Here is a 14,661-nt window from a genome sequence, read left to right as displayed (position 1 = left end):
GACCCTTTAAAATAAATCCCCCACCCTCCCGAACCCCCCCCAAAATGCCTTAAATTACCTGGGGTCCAGAGCGGGGGTCCCGGTGTGATCTTTTACTCTCGGGCCTGCGGTGCATTGTAGAAATGGCGCCGGCGCTACCTTTGCCCTGTCATATGTCCCCCGACGTCAGGAGCGTGGGAGATCGCTCCCGGACCCCCGCTGGACCCCCAGGGACTTTTGGCCAGCTTGGGGGGGGCCTCCTGACCCCCACAAGACTTGCCAAAAGTCCAGCGGGGGTCCGGGAGCAACCTCCTGCACTCAAATCGTTTTGCCGTACGGCCGGCGCCATTTTGCGCAAAATGGCGCCAGCCGTACAGCAACACGATTCGACTGCAGAAGGTTGTTCCGGACACCCGCTGGACTTTTGGCAAGTCTTGTGGGGGTCAGGAGCCCCCCCCCCCAAGCTGGCCAAAAGTCCCTGGGGGTCCAGCGGGGGTCCGGGAACGACCTCCTGCAGTCAAATTGTGTTGCCGTACGGCCGGCGCCATTTTGTGCAAAATGGCGCCATTTCTACAACGCACCGCAGGCCCGAGAGTAAAAGATCACACCGGGACCCCCGCTATGGACCCCAGGTAATTTAAGGCATTTTGGGGGGATTCGGGAGGGTGGGGGATTTATTTTAAAGGGTCGGGGTGGGTTTTGGGGATGTTTTAGTGTGCCAGTTTTCCCGCCCTCCCCCGATTTACGATTTACACAATATTTACAAAAACAAAACCGCGACGATCCGATTCCCTCCCCCCCAGCCGAAATCGATCGTTAAGACGATCGATCACACGATTCACATCTCTAATATGAAATACCTTACTTGAGTGTGTTTACACATTTGAATTAGTACCCAAACCCAGGGAGAAATAACTATCAGCCCTCAACACACTCATCACACCTGAAGGACTGCACAAAGTAGCTCCTTTGTTGCACTTCTTCATGTGCACAACAGAGTACTTGCACCACTGGTGCGTGACACCTCTGGCATCCGGCTCAGACTGTTGACTCCCCCAGATAGGTGAAATCATTGGGAGGGGCAGGGCTTTAGTCCTTCGTTAACATCCAAGCTGGTTGTGAAAGCTGAGGCAGGGAAAGAACTGAGAGGCAAACATTTCCTTCCCATTAGATGAAACAGTAGGGCGAAGAGGTATTATAAAGCTGCCTTTGATTGCTCAGTTCCTCTAGCATCCTGCTCAGATTCTTGACCCCCCCCAGTAGGTGACATCACTGGGGTGGGGCTTCAGTTCCTCATTAATATCCAAGCTAGCTGTGAAAGCTGAGGCAGGAATAGAGACTCATGCCCTTGATATCCCACCTTTGAGCTCCTTCTTCCACAGTTCTATGTATTTGCCATGCCCCATTCATACCATCTCAGGGGTCTTGCTGCTACTGCTCTAGCTACCTGCCATGCCCCAAATGTACCACCCTAGGTATCTTTTTGCTACTCTGCCTACCTTCCATTCCTCTGATGGACCAGCATGGGAGTTTTGATGCCTCTGTATGGTTTTTTGTTTGAGTCTCAGCTAGTTCTCCCACCCTGTTTTCCTTATTGTTGGTTATACTGAGATGTTTTATCCCCAGAATTACAATTTAAAAAAAGAAAACAATGCAAATTTCTTTTCCCACCCCACCCCACCTCTTCTCGTGTTCTTTGTTTTGTTCTACCTCTCAACAATCCTAGGGCCTCATTTTCTAAAGTATCGCAGGCCTGCAATACTTTAGGGAATGAGGGGTGGGGGGCCAAAACGGGGGGCAGGCCTGCGCTAGCCGGCAGCGATCGCACCGGCGCAGTTCGATCGCTGCCGGTTTCGTACCCAATAGCGCCACGATAGAAGGTATAGCTATTGGGCGCGAACTCGGACGCGAAAAGGGCCTTACCTTTTCATCATCAGTGGTGTCTTCGCGGAGTCGACCCCGGTTATGTCCCGACTCCTCCTCTTCCGGGGCCGACTCTGCCCCCATTTTGGTATCGCACACGATAAGGGACATTTCGCGTGTGAAAAGTCCCTTATCGCGTGCGATCTGTTTAGAAAATAAGGCCCCTAGTCTAGTTCTCACACTTTGTATCTTTCCATCATTGCTCTCTGATTCAATAGATAGGGGAAAAGAAGAAAAAGGGAATTGGATTCAGACAGCAATCAACAAGAATCCTGGGAAACAAATATGCATGGGGGTAACTTGCTGATGTGGCTGTTACTACCCTAAACCAATAAGCCTGATACTTTTAATGCAACTTCAACATTGCTGTCTGCTTCAAAGACAAGAGATAATGGGGAATTGGACTCAGACAGCAATACACAAGGGCCTTGACTTTTACAGTCTGAGAAACTGATAAGTATGGGGGTGACCTGCATGGCACAGCAGATAGTACCAAAAGCTTGTTGGGTAGACTGGATGGACTGTTTGGTCCTTTTCTCCCACCATTTCTATATTTCTATGTTGGTTTTACTGGAGTCTTTTCTCCCCAGAACATATTTTGAAACAAGAAAAAATCTTACAAGTTTCTTTTCCCATCCCTTCTCTTTTCTGGTTCTGTACCTTACTATTTTGTAGTTCATCTCTAAGAATCCAGCCTAGTTCTCCCATCCATCTTCTTTTTGGTTATACTGAGGTGTGTTGTCCCCTCTCCAAAATCTTTAGTCAGAAAGATGAAATGCAGCACAACAGAAATGTTGCACAAGACAGACCTTTTACATGATGTGTATAATGTAAAGATTTCAGTAGGTAGAGAGAACTAATGCAACATCAGAAAATCAACAAAGGAAGGAGACTGTGTTCAGGTAGAGAATATGGGGAAAACTTTCTTAATAAAGTAGACTCCACAAATTATCAGTTTAAAAGCACTGATGAGAGTCCATTTTCATGTTCTGAATGTGACAAAAGTTTTAATCAGAAAGCAAATTTTATAAAAGAAAAGTACAAAAGCAGATCAAATTCAAGTAGGGAATATAATAAATGCTAATGTCATAAAAATGATACTGATGACAGATCATTTCCTTATGCTAAATCTGACAAGAGGCAGGTGTTTCAACAGGAAGGCAGATATCTCCCATGTCATTCTGCCTTGCTGCTATATCCCTTATCCTATACCTCGGGGGTCTTTTTTCCCACCATATGCAGAATGTGCATCTTGAGGGTTTTGCTGTCATTCTGCCTACACCTCTGAATCTTGATGTGTTCTTGCAACTGTGGATGTCTGCTTTGTACCTCTCATGATGCCTTGGTGTATTGATGCCACTCTTTGTGCTGCTCATTGCCTTGGAGATTTTCCTGCCATCTTTTCAGCTTGTTTCCCCATTCATGCTACCTTAGGGTGTTGATGCCACTCTTAGTATCACTTTGCCTCTTGTTCTGACTTTGAGGGTTCATGTTGCTTTTGTTGGTGCCCTCATTTGAAGCCTCAGGGTGTTCTTGATGTTTGTTTGCTCCTCTTATTGTGCCTTTGAGAACTCCTGCCCCTATTATCTATTTGCCCCTTTATGGTGCCATAGGCTATTCATGAGGCATTTGTTACCAGTTTACCATAGTGTTGATGTGCTGGAGTACCTTCAACCTTTTGATGATCTCTGCCCACTGTTTTATTAGAACTGATAAGAAAAAGCCTCAAGTTTGGAACCTTAATAGGCTGCAATGCTATTCCCTTTGACTTTAATTGTAAACAAATAAATAAATAAAATGAATAAACACATTTTTTGTTTGGGACAACCCAGATGAAGGTAAGTGACATACAAAATAAATGAACAAACTGAAATGATTTTTTTTCTTTTGCACATCCCTATTATCTTGTGATCTAATTGCACCTCTGCTTGAGTTTTCCATTTCTGATATCATGATAGGCATTGCATTGATGCAGTCTTCATTTTCCCAGATGCTTATCAGTCTTGCCACTTCCACTTTGAGTTCCACCATCTGTTTCCTGAAGGAGTCAACCTGCAGACATCTTTCACTTTGAACAGGTTCCTCACTGTAGATCAAGATAAAAATAGAAATAGTAATGGTGGTGACAGTTTTGCCAGCCATCCTTCAGCCATTAGGAGCCTCTGGCTTCTGTTGAAAGAAATGAGAAACAAGTACCGGTGTCACTTCCTTATCTTTAAATATTGCACATGCAAATTATCTAGCTCTCATGTGCCCTAGGTAGAGCAGAGCGCCACCACACATACCTCCCATTTCTCTCTGTGTCTCCCTCCCCTATGCTGCTTTACTCCAATTCCTACATCCAGCTATTGCTCCTGCTCTGCATTCATCTGGCCCCATGGCATAGTTGCCTTGTCACCATGCCAACTGGCCACTACTGGTGCAAACACTAGGCCACCATCCCCAAACTTCTGGCACACTAGGCAGTCACCTGTTCCACCTAATACTTCCATTGGCTCTGGGGACAACCATTGTATTTTTTCTAAATTTCCCCTCCTTGAAGGACTCAGTGTGTATGTGTGAGTAATGATGAGGTCATTTTCTGAAGAATAGTTAATGCATATGGTTTGATGGGAGAAGAGATACTGATCTCAATATACTGCTAATGGAAAAGGAAGGGTGATTTTTGTTGCTGTTGTTATCCCTGCTGTGAAATCCTGTGATATCCTTTTGCGTATTTTATAACTGCTTGACTGCTGGCAACTGAGAAAAATAAAAGTAGCCATAAGTTTGAACAAAAGGCCATTGTGTGAGACCCTGATTATTGAATCCCATGATTATGGGTTTGATATTAATTGCTCTGTCAAGGGACGGTCCAAAGAGAAGACAGAAGATTTATGAAAGGTGGCAGTCTGATGGTCAGAGAAGGAAAAAGGATTGATTTTAAGTTTTCCTATTTGGCAAGAGATTTGTATTCCTTTATGACTGTGAGGTAGGTCCAGTATACCAGTTTATCCAACCATTGTTTTATGAGCCCACATAGATGTAAGAGGACCACAAGAACTCAACATCAGGACTCTTTCTATTTTATGTGCCACTAGCTGGGGTTACATAGACTTTTCTTTTTCTTTTTTTTTTTAATAATAATCTGTTATAAAATGCATTATTTTTGTGAACAGAAGTCATAGTTCTATAAGTTTTGTAGTAACAATGCACTTGGTAAAATAATTATCACATTTTATTTAATAAAGTAAAAAATCTTTTTTTTTACTTGAAACATTTTCTTTGACTGGCCTGTAATAAAATAACTTTCATCTGTAATGTGCATTTCAATAATGGATGTAACAGTTATTATCATTTGTGAGGATGCAGGATTTATTCTTTTGGGCAGATGCATGGATGAAACCCAACAGACAGATGTGTCTTCTCTCATTGATTTCCTTTTGTTGGCAGGAAAACTGGCAATCACTAGATTCTGGTTAAAAGTTTCTCCCCCCTCTGTTTTAGACTGGCTCCAAATCCTACGAAGTATAATAGAGAAGGAAAAGTTACAACACTAAAACTAAATAATATCCTTATCTGAAAATCAAGAATGCTCAAGCTAGTTGTAAGCAGTATTTTCTTTCATTCCTAATTGGCACAGCAGTTTCCTCTTTTTATTCCAGCTCAATTGAAACTGGCTTGTACTGGGACTACAGCACAATGAATCTTTATTGGCAGTTTCATCTGTCCTCAATGAGTATCCTCAAACCGGGCCCACAAACAGAGGCTTCAAGATGTGTGTATTCTCAGCCTAGGCATTAGGATTAATGGTTGTGTATAGAAAGAATATAGCTTTGTTGATATTTTCATTTTGTTAATTCATTTTTTTCATCTATTTCAATCATTTGTTTTGTTTTTACCATGTACCATTTTATTTTACAATTACTATTTGTGTAATGTGTTATTTTTATAAATAACACTTCCTAAAATAAAGTAGGAAATAACATAATGGAGGAACAAAATGATGGAATCCTAGAAGCCATGCTCTATCTGTTTCCTCTATTGGTCATGCAAAACATGGCTGACATGGTCAACCATAAAGTGAAGTTCTGAGTGTATCTTGAGGCTTTGGGTCCCCAGTCTTCTAGCAGCTGACAGATGGATTTGTTATCCAAACTCCAACAGCAATTCTTGGTGAGTCTCTGCTGTAGGGTATGGCAGGAGAAAGTCAGCTGCCAACCCTTATGGAGGGTGAGGTTTGAATGCTACTGGTGGACCCGTTGGGGGCAGGTGGCTGATCACACACTCTCAGTGCTTATGGCTGAATTGGCAGTACCTGTGGTCCCAGAAGCTTGATGGTTAGCCCCGAAGAGGAAGGACATTTGAATCTAGTGTTTATGCAGAGCACAAGTGACATTGTGTTCCAGAACACTGAAGATCAAAGAGACCCAGGTCTGCAGACAATTTATCTATCAAAAGGCAGTGAACAAAAAAATCTTTCTGAATTACTTTTGGGTACAACTTCAAGAAGTAATATTATGTTGAAATTGCTATTCAGAAGCCTCCAGTAATTAATTTGGAAGATCTTAGGGAAGCTACTGCAGCCATAGACTCTTTGCTCTCTTCACAGATACAGAGCTGAAATTACAGAATTCATTTGAGCAACTCAAGTCCTTTGAAAATAAAGTTTTGATATTAATAAATATTTAGAGATAGTGGATGTTTCCTTGAAAAGGAATATGAAGTAGAAAGCCTTTTACTTCATGGAAAACATACAATTACATCTAGAAAATGAAAATGTAGAGAATGTGGTTAAGGATAAAATATTGTGTTTTATAAAATCCCGCATTACACCTGTTAATATACTTTGGGGGACATATGTTGGAGATTTTAAAGATTCCAGAGCAGTCAAGTTGTTGTGAACATTCACTCCTAAAAGTGTAAAAGGGAAGGAAGGTTCTTATGTATGTTTGTGTGTATTGAACTAATGCACAGTTATGTAAAATATGAAAATATTACAATGTTTCCCCTCTTTCTCTGTTTAGCACTTACTGCTTGTGATAGGACAAGAGGACTGAGCTGATGTCTTAAGACACACCTTGTTTCTCTTTCTTTCCCTGTTGGCTGCTTTCAGTTTTTCCCTTCTGATGAGCCTGCAACTGTGCTGCAACCTCTAAAGAGACAAGGCTTTCTTGTTTTGCATAGGTGTTTTCTTGTTTTCTCAAGTAACCATTTTTTGGAACTTATTATTAAGTGGTGTCTGCATTCTTCCTACTGGACTATTTACTTTGAGCATGGAGGTTAAACCACAGACTCCAATACATGTCCCACTATGTCTAGGGTATATTATTTACCTTCTTTTGTGAAGAAAAGGGAAGTTGGAGGATCAGGTTTCTGAGACTGCACTTTCTAATAATTTTCTGAATGTAACACATTCTAGTGGGATGTCAGGGTACAGATGGAATGTGCTTCACACATGCAGATGATGGGTGAGAGCCATGCTTCAGCCCATATCTTAAAGACAACAAGGGAAATGATGGAGAGCTGATGGCAAAATAGAAAACACATGATTCTTCCTGTGTTTTTAGGTTTAGACAGAGGCAGTTACGTACATGAAAAATGAAGTGGAATATGGGAGCTATCAGGGGTTCCAATGCTAAAAAGAAAATAAGACGTGCATACTAGGTCAGGTGCTCTGGCTACTTTTAATGATAGATTGGAAATCACCAGAAACAGGTCTGCAATTTCATGTTTAGGTCCTTCAGAACTCCGGAATAAATATAATCCCATCCTGGGGATTTATTTTTTAGTCTGTCAGTCTGATTTATTACACCCTCCACTTTCACAATGATTTCATTTAGTCGATCAGAGTCATCCATTACATTGTTTTTCCACTGTGGGTATTACCCCCTACATCATCTTCAGTAAAGACAGAAGCAAAGGATTAATTTAGTTTGTCTGCTATTTCCTTGCCCATCCTCACCACCCCTTTTACCCTTCAGTCATCTAATGGCCCAGCTGACTCCCTCATAGGCTTTTTACTTTGATTTTATTTTTAAAAGGTTTTACTACTTGTTTACCTCTATCGCAAGTTTCTTTTCAAATTTTATCTTAGCCTGACTAATTACTTTTTTTTACATTTATCTTGCTAATGCTTATGCTCTTTCCCTTTTCCTCAAATAGGTCTGCTTTCCATTTTTTGAAAGTAGCCCTTTTTGCTTTAATTGCCTCTTTTACCTCATTATTAAACCATGTTGGCAATCATTTGGTTTTCTTCAACCATTTTGAATGCATGAAATACTTTATCTAGTCTTCCTGGATGGTGATTTTAAACAGTGCTCATGACTCCTGCAAGTTTTTAACCTTGAGTATTACTATGTTTAGTTTTTGTTTTTTTATATCAAATTAACTCATTTTATCCCTTTATATTATTAAATGCTGCTATAGTAGCTTTCCTTAGTATTTGCCCTCCAGTGAATATGCCAAATTGAATTACATTATGATCACTGTTGCCACCATTCTTTATCTCTTACACCATGAACTGCATTCCACTGAGAACTAGATCTAATATAGTTCCACCTTTTGTTGGCTCCACAACCAACTGCTGCATGAGGCAGTCATTGATGGCATCTAGGAACTTGACCTCCCTTGCATGTCCTGATGTGATCTTTACCCAATCAATATTTGGACAATTGAAGTCTCTTGTTACTTGTTATCCATTTTACTAACCAGTTGTCACGTGTCAGGCAGGCTGGGCTGAGATTTCCTACAGCAGGAATAGGGCCAGATTTTGTGGCAAGGCCAGCTACATATTTTGCCTATACCAGTCAACTCCTCCGCAGGTTGAGCTCTTGGGTTCTGATGGTCAGCAAGACTTATCTGGAGCTGGAATAAGGCACTGGATGTGAGCTGGAACCAGGCACAGGCTGAGAGCAAGGCTTGTAATGAGAGCAGACAGGAGCAGGATACAGACAGGGCTGGAGGCACCGACTGGAGTCAGGGTCGAGGCTAGGGTTAGAGACACACAAGGACTGGATATCAGACTGGAAGTGGAAGGAAGGTAGACTGGTCTGAAGGAAAGGCAGGCTGGACTGGAAGAGAGGCAGGCAGAGACTGAACTGCTAGCATAAGGACTGGATTAGATAGGACAGGACAAGGACTGGACTTCTTAGACAAGACAAGACTAGACAAGGATTGGACAAAGTCAAGGACAGGTCTAAAACAGGTAACAATAAATAAGAAGGCCCAATCAGGGCACAAGCCAGAACTAGGCAAACCTATAAGTCCTGAAATCTGCAAGTTAGTCAGGAAGGTCAAAGAAGCCACTGAGCATGCAGGTAGGACTGGAAGGGTGCAGAGCAAGGCAGAGAGACCTGGAAGAGTGCAGAGTAAGGCAGATAGGCCTTGAAGGGATCAGAGCAAAGCAGAAGACTGAGGTAGGCCATAAGGCAAGCAGGAGGACTAGGTAGGCCACAAGGCATGAAAACAAGGCAAGGAAGCATAGATGGCTAGGTCAAGGAGCCAAGATGACTCGATGAAGAGGCAAGTAGGAAATGGACAGGCTGGGTTAAGTACGGCTACAACTGCAGCATCATGTAATCAATGAGGAGGTGGCTAGAGCGGCTGTGAGAGAGGCTTGATGATGACCTCTGCTGGTGGTGGTGGGGGTGGGGGGGGGGGGCTGAATAGCAGGTAGAATTGTGATACCAGTCTAATCTCTGCAATCTCTGTTAGCATTTTACAGTCTGCTTCTTTATCCTGGCCAGGTGGGTGTTATTATATCCCCATTTCTATACGCTTCCTTTTTACTCTTTTTGATTTGTATACATAAGGATTCCAGACTGTAGTTTGTTTTCTGCAAAAGTTTTATGCTGCATGACTCTAGGCTATCCTTAACATATAGTGCCACCCTCTCCACCAATTTTATCTTCCCTGTCATGTTCATGTAAATTAAATGCTGGTATCAAAGTGTGTCATTGGTTATCCTCTTTAAAACAGATCTCTGAGATGCCTTTTATGTCTATATATTCCTTTTGTGCTACACATTCTAACTCCCCAGTCTTAATTTTCAGACTTTAGGAATTCACAAACAGACATTTTGAGGTAGGTTTATTTAAATTTCTATTTTTATGTACCCACACCTGCTTATTATCAGTTGATGCAGGCAATTTGGATTCATTTTTATCTCTGTCTTTAAATACAGCTAGGCTTATCAGAGTTTACAATCATTTCTCCATCAGGACATTCTAACTTGCTTGGTTTGCCAATATGCTTTGAAAATACCTCCTTTTGAACCATGCACTGCTGAGCGATTGCCAGCTTTCTCCCATGATCTAGTTTAAAAGCTGCTCTATCTCCTTTTTAAATGTTATTTTAAGTTATGTTATTTATCTATTTATTTATCTGAGCAATTTATATTCTGATGATCCACTATTTCAGCAGATTACAACCAATATACTGTGATTGTAAAAACAATAATGCAACATAAACATCATACATTTAAACGTAAAACATAAAAAGAAGAAACATGAAAAAACAATCTGCTAAACACAGCAAAATCTGCATTGATAGCAACCATAACAAGTAGCAAAAAGAGACAAATCTCAATCAGGAAAGGTTAGGGAAAAGAAATTGGACTTTAAAAACTTCCTAAACCAAAGAAGAACACCCTCTGATCTGATATCTGCTGGCAGGCTATTCCAAAATTCTGTTCCAACAATACTAAAAACATGCTGGTGAGATGCCACTAATCAAGCTTCAGAAAGGGATGCAACCTCTAGCAGATGCTGAGAAGATTTATTTATTTATTTATTTATAGATTTTTTTTATACCGGAGTACGTAAGTAACATCACCTCGGTTTACATTCAAACAGTAATTCAGCATTGCACTTTACAATATAACTTAGTAACTAAACAAATACAATACCATGTATAACTTTGTATTAATAGAATATAAACAATAAATGAGAGACTGTGGAAATTAGGAAGAGTAGTAGAAGATTTAGTTAATTAATAGTAGGCTTTTTTAAATAACCAGGTTTTAAGGTTTTGTTTAAATTTTTTGTGACAAAGTTCCTGGCGTAATTCAGAGGGCATGGTGTTCCATATTGTTGATCCGGCAATAATGAAAGATCGTTCTTTTGTACTAGAGAGTTTAGTCAGATTGGATGCTGGAATCTTTTGTTTTGCTAAATTCTGGAATCTCGTTGGGCGGGAAGAAGTTTTGAATTGTAGTTGATCTGTGAACCAGAGCATATCTCTATTTTGAATGGCTTTATGTATCAGCGTCATAGATTTATAAATTATCCTAGAAGCCACGGGTAGCCAGTGCAAAGACTGAAGTGCTGGGGTGATGTGATCATGGCGGCTTGTGTCGGTGATAATGCGGGCAGCTGCATTTTGCAACATTTGCAAAGGTTGAATGGTGGCTTTAGGAAGACCCAGTAGCAGAGCATTGCAGTAATCAATCTTAGATAAAATAGTTGCTTGTAAGACTGTGCGGAAGTCATATTGGTATAAAAGAGATTTAATACGTTTAAGCGTGTGTAGCTTAAAGAAACCATTTTTGACCGTATCCACGATGAATTTTTTAAACGTGAGATTGCTGTCAATGATGATACCAAGGCTGCGTACATGCTGTGAAATAGTGGAGTTGTCTTGTGAAATACCAGAGTTGCTCAGTGTTGTATTTTTTGGAGGTGAAATTATGATAAGCTCAGTTTTATTGGTATTGATAGCCAATTGGTTGTCTGTGAGGATTGTTTTAATTTCTAATAAAGCTGCCTTCCAAGTACTCAGGGCATTAGTGATTGTGCTGGTAATAGGTATGAGTATTTGAACATCATCTGCGTAGATGAAGTGTTGAAGACCCAATTTTGAAAGTAACCGGCATAGAGGTGTAATGTAAACATTGAATAATGTGGAGGATAGAGATGATCCTTGGGGGACTCCTTGAGAGAGGTTTCTTGGCTTGGATTCACTTCGTCCACATCTAACGCTGTATGTTCTGTTGCTCAGGAATGACTGAAACCATAGTAATGCCGATCCAGAGATACCTATTTCAGAGAGGCTGATAATCAGGGTGTTGTGGTTTACCGTGTCAAAAGCAGCTGATATATCAAGAAGGGCGATGAGGTATGATTTGCCAGCATCTAAAGCTTTTAGTAGCACCTCAGAAAGTGATATCAAAAGCGTTTCCGTGCTATGGTACTTTCTAAATCCATACTGGGATGGGAAGAGTATTTGATGATCATCTAAATAATCAGTTATTTGTTTGTTGATGACTCTTTCCATAATTTTTGAAAGGAAGGGTAGGTTTGATACTGGTCGAAAGTTTGCTGGATCAGATGAATCTAGGTTAGATTTTTTTATCATTGGAGTTATGATAGCATGCTTAAATATAGAAGGAACTATGCCTGTGGTGATGGATTTGTTAAGAATCTTTGCAATAGGTTTTGCTATTGTAGAACATATTGAAAGAAGAGTCTTAGTGGGTAAGATGTCTGTAGGGTGGAAAGCTGGTTTCATTTTCTTTAGAATTGACTCATCTTCAATACCAGTAGTGATCTCAAGATTAGGTAGCTTTGTTTCAAATTTAACTTGAGTGGTAGATGTAGTTTGGTTGGTGTGTGAAGGAGCAGGAAATGATTTGAATCGCGTTAAAATAGAATGTATTTTGTTATAAAAGAATGTAGCTAGTTCCTCACATTTTGAATCATCGTTGTTGTTTGGACTGTTGTGAGCTGGAGCAGTAACAAGGCTTTTGATATATTGGAAGAGTGCTTGAGGGTTGAATTGATATTGGTGAATTCTGGCAGCATAGAAATCTTTTTTTGTTTTATCGGTGGTTTGGCGATATTTGTGTAGCAATGATTTGAATTTTAATAATGTCGTAGAATTTTGGTTTCTGCACCATTCTTTTTCTGTCTTACGTAGCTCCATTTTCATAGCTTTAAGATCGGTAGTATACCAAGGTTTTTTCCTTATTATTTTTTCAGAATAGATTTCTTTGGATTGAATGGGACAGAGATTCTCTGCTATGTTACTAGTAATTTTAAACCAAGAAGATGTAGCTGTTTCAGCGTCTGTGAGATCTAAGTTTTTGAGATCTTCTGAAATCACATTATTAATTTCATCTGTTTGACCTTGTTTTCGGAAGTAGATAGTTTTTTTGCTGTGAACATTAGTTGGTAAGTGCTTTATTGTACAGCAGGTGTCAATCCGAAAATGGTCCGACCAAGGAATAGGAGTGCAGAGGGGAGGTTTTGTTTCAATATGAGAGTTAGTAAAAATGACATCAAGGGCTTTATGAATCGGGTTAGTCACAGCTTGTTGAAAGCCCAGAGCATTAAGAGAGGTCAATAATGCTTCACAGGATGGGGATAGAGGGATGCGATCAAAGTTTAGATTCAAATCCCCGAGTATAATTGTTGGGAGGTGAATATCCAAGTTTTTGATAATAAATTCTGTTAGTATAGATGGGTTATTTTCAAGTATTCTGGGGGGGGGAGTAGATCAGGCAAATTTGAAAATCCTTAGATTTGAAAAGGCCAGTCTCCATTTTGGAGGAAGGGGAGGTAGTTTGAACTGTAAGGTTAAATTTCTTTTTGGCAGCCAGGAGAATACCTCCACCTTACTTTTTGTTCCTTGGAATGGAAAAAACATTGTATGTGTCAGTGGGTAGTTGATTTATTATGGCTGTGTCGGTGTCTTTTAGCCATGATTCAGTGATCGCACATATGTCTGGCTTTTCATCTGTGAGGATATCGTTTAGTAGGGTGATCTTTTTTAGAAGAGATTGTGTATTTAATAGAAGGATAGAGAAGGTTATTAGTCCTAACTTGAGTGATAGGTGTTACCATAATAGTAGTTAATGTTCTGATTAATGGAGAGTGTCGGAGGAATCTAGCCGGTTTATGATTCGCGTTGAAGTGTTTGATAGTAGGAATGTGGCGAGAAAACATTTCTGATTGGTGCATAGTGACAGACAATTCTGTAGGAATCTTGAGTTTAGCAAAATGGAGGGTTTTTTTTTTTTTTTTTAATGGAACTGAATGAATGGGCGAGACGCAGGTGCAAGCTCTTTTATTGCTGGAGGGCCCAGACTTTAAAAGTCTCTAGACGAGCAGGAAGTATTTGATAGCAGCGTGGTCAGATATAGAGAGCCACTGAAGAACGGAGATGAAATAGTAGACCTGATGATATTCAGTAGGTGAGGATTTTGGGTCAAGACTGTAAGAAGTAGGCTTTACTCGGGGGCTGCATGAAGGGGCGCACAAAGGGGCCAGCCCCTTTGTCGCGCTCCTTTGGTGCGCGACGCAGGCGCGTGGCGCCTGGGGAGCAGTGAATTTAAACGTCCCTCTCAGCGCCTGATAGGCCGAGATCAGGTAAGTAGGCGGGACTTAGGGCTGACGTCGTGTTTGTTTGGTGTGGGCAGCGTGATCGGTGGCCGGATTCGCCGGGGGCAAGGGAGAATTGAATGGCCTTACCCCGACGGGTCTGGGCGCCGATCGCGCAGGCCTCTCTCCTCTCGATCACGGCGGCAGCAGCAGCGGCAGCAGCGGAGGTCCGTAGATGACTTAAGGCAGTGGCTGAGACAATACCAATGTATGGAAGAAACAATGTACCTAGGTACCAGGATATGAAGAGCCTTAAACATCAGTTAAGGTACTTAAAATTTCTCCCACCAAACAATACAAAACCAATGAAAGCTAACTAAAACAGAAGAAATGTGATCACAATTGCAGAACCAAAAATATGATAAATAAATAAGATGCTTGGTAGAATTTTGAGTAAGTT

The 14,661-nt window shown here is 41.0% G+C and overlaps 1 long non-coding RNA gene across 1 annotated transcript in view; it reads right to left on the bottom strand.

Moving 5' to 3' along the window:
- Nucleotides 1–2,925: 2,925 nt before the first annotated feature.
- The window catches only part of LOC115086213, a 70,460-nt gene continuing 58,724 nt past the window's right edge, over nucleotides 2,926–14,661 (bottom strand). The window contains exon 3 of the long non-coding RNA XR_003855158.1: nucleotides 2,926–3,988. This is a non-coding gene — a long non-coding RNA (uncharacterized LOC115086213). The remainder of the gene's footprint in view (nucleotides 3,989–14,661) is intronic.

This window comes from Rhinatrema bivittatum, chromosome 2, assembly GCF_901001135.1.
Source record: "Rhinatrema bivittatum chromosome 2, aRhiBiv1.1, whole genome shotgun sequence".
NCBI classification, from domain to species: domain Eukaryota; kingdom Metazoa; phylum Chordata; class Amphibia; order Gymnophiona; family Rhinatrematidae; genus Rhinatrema; species Rhinatrema bivittatum.
This window is presented reverse-complemented; position numbering and strand designations above follow the sequence as displayed.